We start from the raw sequence: 7,241 nt of genomic DNA, 5'->3' as shown, positions 1-7,241 counted from the left end.
GGTGTGCTTGATGTCTTGCACTCTCCCTGCAAGAGAGACTTGTGTGAGCCCAAGTTGGACCATTTGGACCCCAACCTATAAAGGTCTTTCTCTTGGTTTCACTCCACTGTATCGGGAAGTTTTTAATGTTTGACATTTTATTATGTTTCTATATTCTGCTGGAAGCTGCCCAGAGTGGCTGGGGAAACCCAGCCAAATGGGTGTGGTATTATTATTATTATTATTATTATTATTATTAATTATTGCCTACAGAATCTGGTGGCATCTTAAAGACAAAACCCATTTATTATGGTCCATGAAAGCTTATCCTATATAATAAAGTGCAAGTGTCTCTGCGTCCAGTCCCTGTGTCCGCGCTACTGCGCATGTGCCCCACGGACACAGAGACTGGATGCACACACGCGCACGCTCTCCCCCACCCCCACCTATCGTTTCCCTGCGGACTGAGCATTGGCGGTGGCGGGGGGGGGGGAGAGAGCGTGCGTGCGTGTGTGCATCCAGCAAGGACAGGTCCCGGGGTTTGGAGAAGCGCTGCACAAGCGCTTCTCTGAACCCCGGGATGTCTCCTTTCTGTCAGCGGCTGGGGGAGAGGAAGGAAGGAGGAGAAAGGGCTGCTGTCTCCTCCTTCGTTCCTGTCCCCAGGCCGCCGACAGGAAGGAGAGGTCCCGGGAGCACCGGATCGAGGAGCCGGTCTGCAGAGTCAGCGCCCAGCAATGCCGCAGGGAGCATCACCTCAATCCAGCACGGCGTTGCTGGGCGCTGACTCTGCAGACCGGCTCCTCGATCCAGTGCTCCGCGCAACGCTCGCATATGTTCTAGCGCCCGTTTATTTAACGGGCTGAACAACACTAGTGCCATAATAAATGTTGTCATCTGCTGTTTCTGCGGTGATGGACTAACATGGATATAGAAAGAACAAGTGGAAGGGCACCTGGCTAGGCAAATTGAGTCCTGCCCCACCAAGCTCAGCCTGCCCTCAGCCAGCTTCCCACCTGCTAGCCTTCTTTCTTACAACCCATCTAGAAGGTAGACCTGGCTGTTCCATTTCCTGTCTCAATCTTGCCTTTCTAGAACTCAGCAAGGAGGAAGACAAAACAAGAAGGAGTTGTCTGTACCTATCACTGGCTCTGGTCCTACCTGCTGTTTGGGCTCCCTGGCTTCTGGCCCACCAGTCTCAAAGGGCTCCAGCCTCTGCTGTGATGAAATGAACCAGATATTCCAAAGGGTATGATTAATAAAGCAACAATGTATATAGTTCCATCACTGTACACTGTGTGCAAAGCAGCCTAAGTGATGAAGTCAGCTTGCAATCTACATTTTGGAGTAAGAGGAGATACCAAAAGGGGAAGCAGAGTGTGTCAGAGAGGGGTGGATGGGGAGAGGGAAGGGGTCGGCTGCAAGTGCAAAGGCTCCAGCTGAGTTAGGGATGAGGTGAAGGGGTTAAGCCAAAGGCTGCGCAGGAACGTTAGAGCGGGTGGGGCCCTCAAGAGCCTTTGAGTCACTGGGGTGCCTCCCTTGGACACAGGAATTGGTGATTACTCAAACAGCATTACAAGCTCCAGCTTGGAATATATGGCCTGCAGCCTGTCTCCAAAAATGTCAAGGCAATTAAGGCAATGAAAAGGTAAAACAGAGGGAGAGAAAGTGCTGCTGTAGAAAATATAACTAAGGAGCTGGTGTGAAATATTAACATTCCTGGTGGATGTATGTGGTTTTTATGAAACCAGGGTTAGACCAGGGCAGCCACTCCCGATCCTTTGGCTATAAATAGCTTCCAAAAGTCTATTCAGAAATACATTTGGAGCTGAGCTGCATGGCCCTCAGCGCTCATGGGATGAACCTGTTGCTGGGGCCGTACTGCTTCAGACTGCAGATATATGCAATCAACTGGTGGAATGCTATATCAGCATCACCATAATTTAAAATCCAAAAATGAATGCAGATGTCAATCTAGGCCAGAGCATCCTACCTGGCGTGCTTGTTTTGAAGGTGTGGGTGAGTGTGCTTTGATGCGGGGGGGGGGGGGGGTACTCAAACATTCAATCCCCCTTCCTTCAATCTGATGTACTAACAGTCCAACCTAATAACCTTATCTGCTGCATCCTCTCAGTACCAACTGTGTATAACTTGCAAAAGTGAACTAGGTGATGATTCTGGATTAAAAGCAACAAGTTCATTTCCCCGCTCTTACTCATCATAGCTAGATCTGCTGATCAGGATTACTACTCACGGCCACATTGCAATACATCCTTAGGCAGTTGCTGCAATAAAACAATGGCATTATGAAGGCATAAGCCAAACGACAACTAGACAGATTTGAATATTATTGGTGAAGCTGAACATGAAGAAACTGAAGAAAGATGCAATACATGCTGAACTACGGAGTTGCTAGTTGGGTACATGGCGGACGACAAAAGTTGGCAAGTTTGTCAGATGCTAGGACCCATTCTGGTTTAAAGAGGCTGGTGCCTTACACAGAGTCAGACCATCAGTTCATTTAACCTAATAATTGCTTTTATGGCTGCATCATTTCAGGCAGGAGTCTCTCCCAGTCCTACCTGGAGATGCTGTGGATTCAACCTGGATTCCTTCTACTTTTATTTGGCTTGCTAAGGTGGAAGCAGAACAAGGCTTCCTAACTATGATGTCCTAAATCCTGTTCTGTTTTTAGCCTGACCGCTAAATCCAGTCAGGCCCATTGGAAAATGCACGCTGTCCCTCTCTGACCAATGCCAGTGCTGCTTCTGTCTACCCACCCATAATTAAGGTCACTGCAAGTCCAACTTGCTCAAGTCCCCTTTCCCCAAATCCTAGAGACTTTGCTGGATGTGTTCTGAATCTCTGCACAATCCAACAAGTGCAGGAATTCCCATGACTCGGATTCACAAGCCATCAATTGGGCAACAATCTAGAATGGTATTGGAAATATAGGACTGGATGCTAGTTACAAAAAGGAACCAATGGATAGGGAGATCTACTAGGAAGCTGGGCAAACTGATGGAGAGATGGCAAGGAGACCCAAAGCATATACAACTTACAGGTTAGATCGAGCTTCATACATCAAAAATCCTTTTTGCAGGAAAGCTGGTGTCTGTTGCAGAGAGGAGAGGGTCTAGGATTCCAGAGGGTGCTCTCTACTTAGTGCAGGGACAGACACAACTGGCAATGTTGTGGGTGCACAAACATACCCCCTTGTGACTACACACATATGCTCCAGAGAAATGGAAAATTGATATGTATTTGACATCTCTCTCCTCTTCCTTTTCTAAAAACACACCATTTCTTTATACAGCTTTGCCAACTCTTTGGAGGATACTTATTTCAAGCAGTTAACACCTGACCCCAATTTCTGTGGGTAATTAGTGAACTAGATAACCACACAAAGTGGGTAATTATTTAGTACCCAAGGGTACAGTACAAGTGGGTAGTGGCTGGCAATGTTAACAAAAGCACATCTCTAATTATTGTATATTTGCGCTGGCCATGTTTTAAAAATACAGTCGCTCTTCCCTAATGATTCGTGATAAATCAGCAAACTCCTTGGGTTCCCGTCGCACGTACACATGATCTAATCAAACGGCAGGCTGGATGGCAAAAGGGAATGAAATGCACTTACCTTCCAGAGTGACTCAGGTTTGGGAAATGTTCCTTGATGCTGATGGCAGGTGTGGCTTTGCTTCCATATTGTGCAAACAAGAAAGAGGGAATTCTTGGGACAAGGAAAATGGGTGCTAGGGATGAGCAAATCTGGTTTCTCTCAATTTCTCTCTTTTTAAAAAAATCTCAAGTTCTGTTCTCCACATTTCCATATCGGTTTGCTGCTTCTGCTATTTTATTTATTTATTTATTTATTTATTTATTTATTTATTTATTTATTTATTAAGTCCTCACGAAAATTCACCAGCATTTTCATGCAAATTTCTCCTATATACAACCCCCACTGAAGTTTCCCCTAATATAATGCATTTTTGTACATTAGCTTCCCTAATATGTGCACTTTCGTGCACACTTTACCCCACCCAGTATATGCTTATTTGTATACATTACTTAGTTGCTAAAATGCATTGCAAAAATCGGCGAAATGTGAATTTTGAAGGATGCCCGTGTTTCAGTTCTTACACTATTCAGAAAGTGCAACTGAACTTCTCTCACCTTCACTAATGCACTCAAACACCAACAAAACATCAGAGTGCAGCTTTAGCAGCGGAAACCAGATTCACCCAAAGGTATTTTAATGTGAGATGGGGACTCTCAGTGATCCCTCAGCCTCATAGCAGATATAAATGAAACAACAACAACAACAACATGCATGTATCCATTCATACAGTGAAAAATTGCTGTCCTTTCATGATGCCCTATATCCGCTACTCAAGATATCCACCTCACTATATACCCTGTGGATGAATCAACCTTGATAAATTCCCATTGATTTCAGTGAGACTTCAGTGTGATTTATCTTTCTCAGAACCAAGCACTTGCTGTTTTAAGGATGCAGGAGGGCTGGAATAGCAGGGACTTCCCAAGGCCAAGATAAATGGGATCAAAGAAGGAAGCCACAAGGTTATCATTTATCTGCCCTAAGAATTCCCATGCCTACCATTTTATCATAGGTAAAGGTAAAGGGACCCCTGACCAGTTGTGACCGACTCTGGGATTGCGGTGCTCATCTCACGTTATTGGCCGAGGGAGCCAGTGTACAGCTTCTAAATCATGTGGCCAGCATTACAAAGCCGCTTTTGGCAAACCAGAGCAGCACATGGAAACACCGTTTACCTTCCCGCTTGGAGCGGTACCTATTTATCTACTTGCACTTTGACATGCTTTCATACTGCTAGGTTGGCAGGAGCTGGGACCAAGCAACAGGAGATCATCCCGTCGCAAGGATTCGAACCGCTGACCTTCTGATCAGCAAGCCCTAGGCTCTGTGGTTTAACCCACAGCGCCACCTTCATCCTATTTTATAATATCTTAGAGATAATATCTCTAGGACAGGCATCCCCAAACTGCGGCCCTCCAGATGTTTTGGCCTACAACTCCCATGATCCCTAGCTAACAGGACCAGTGGTCAGGGATGGTGGGAATTGTAGTCCAAAATATCTGGAGGGCCGAAGTTTGGGGATGCCTGTTCTAGGAGGAGAGCCCAGGTAACTCAGCTGCTGATTGCTAGTTTGCATTGCAGAAAAACCACGTTGGACATTTCAACAACAGCAACGAAAACCTGGCAGCTACTCCATTTCTTAAGTGGCAGTAAACCAGTTCTTGTAGCTAAAAATACATTTGGCTGGGATCTACAGTGGTACCTCGCAAGACCAATGCCTCGCGCAATGAAAAACTTGCAAGACGAAGCGGCTCGCGGAACGAATTACTTTCGTCTTGCGGGGCACCACTGTACAGACAATGCTAATGAGCATAACTATTTGCAGGATTCACCTGTATCCAAACACAATGGTCTCATTGCATTTTTAAGAGGACACTGAAAAGCAATCTCTGGTGTATGTCTAAAAGCCCAGATGTGAAGGACATTCCACCTAACCCTTGACATTCCACCAAAAAAGGAAGATATTCCTTTATGAATCCATTTGAAGTAAACCACCACATTTCTATTCGTAAACTGGAAAAAGTGAGTGTGTGTATGACAGAAAGAGAGTCTGAGCAACACTTGAACTATCTTTTTTTTTGGTCATACCATCCTTGAAGATAAGATAGTATGGTACCAACCTGATCCTTAAACTCTATAAACACCATGTCCTCTGTATGAGAAAACTGACTCAGCCCTGATCCCCCTGGTATGACAGAGTGCTCAAAACATTGAAGTGTGCAAGTTAACCATCCTACAGGTGAATGGAGATTGAGCACACTCTTTCCTGGATTGTAGATTGGAAAATCTTCCCCAACCTGGTGTCTTCCCTGTATTTTGGGCTCCCGTCAGCCCCAGTCAGCACAGCGAAGGGTCAGGGGTGATGGTGATGATAGTAGCTATCCAACAGCATCTGAAAAGCAGCCAGTTGGGGAGACCTGAACTGGGTGGTGCCTATATGGAACAGGTGTGAGATACCAGTGCCCTGCCCAATGTTGTTGGGCTTTGACTCCCATCACTCCCAGGCAGGATGGCCAATTTCAGGAAGCTGTAGGACACCAACATTTGGAGCAGGGGCACAGGTATCTCACCCGATCTAGAATGTCTGGTGCTGAACAAGCTTGTTTAGCCACTGAGATTACCCAAATCTCCCTTTTCTGCTTGGTTACCAGGAACAGAAAGCAGTATGCTGCCTGTGTCCTCCTTAGCAAAGCAGCAGTACTATCAAATGTATGAAGAGGAAGAAAAAAGTGTTGGCAGAATGATATTAATCCTCACACACATGATGTTGACCTTACTGCGGTCGACGGGGCTATGGTGTCAATGTGATAGCTCAAAGCATGCCAAGGCATGCTAGCCATAGACCCTCCACGTTGGATATTTGAGGTATCACGGCTGAGCTTGTGGCTCTTTTATCATTGCACTAGATCAGTGGTTGTTAGGTCTACTTGCCAAGGACCAATTTGGATCTAGGAGGTGATTCATAGGGCAGGGAAACATAATATTTATTTATTCTAACATTTCTACCCTGCCTCCCAGTTTGTGAATGAGCGATTTACAAATTACTCATCATGGCAGTTTACAAATTGTTCAAAGACATGATCTAATAGGCAACGAAATCACGATCAGTGAGACAATTTTAAAATAAGGAACAAACAAAATAAAAAACAAGCATCTGCCAGAAACTGGAGTTTAAAAAACAGCCACAAAAATTAAGATCAACAGGAAATGTGTCACCAGCTTTCTGAAAACTATCACCATGGCCAACTCTAGGTTTGAGGTGGTGTCCAGAAAAGTGCTATCTGGTGCCTCCTGGTCAGAAAGACCCAGTTGCCACAGGCTTTATTTGTGGCAGCAGCTAGGTCTGAGAAGCCACCCATCATTTTAATTTAAAATAGCATGTGGCTTCCCAGACCTAGACACTGTTACCAATAAGCCTGTGGCTACAGATACAGGCAGGTGGTAGGACCAAAGCAAGTGCGAGTGCCATTGGGCCGTGCTAGGGTACTTGGAGCCCCAGCAACAATCACATCACTAGTTGTAAGCCATTGATTAGAGTTCCATCCAAATGATCTTTAACACAAAGCACATGAATAATTATATGAAGGCTTTCATGGTAGCACTCCCAGCATGATTAAGAGTTGCAGCTCCCGTATGACCTGTC

Source organism: Zootoca vivipara, chromosome 15 (genome assembly GCF_963506605.1).
Source record: "Zootoca vivipara chromosome 15, rZooViv1.1, whole genome shotgun sequence".
NCBI lineage: Eukaryota > Metazoa > Chordata > Lepidosauria > Squamata > Lacertidae > Zootoca > Zootoca vivipara.
The sequence above is the reverse complement of the archived record's forward strand: the minus strand, read 5'-3'. Positions refer to the sequence as shown.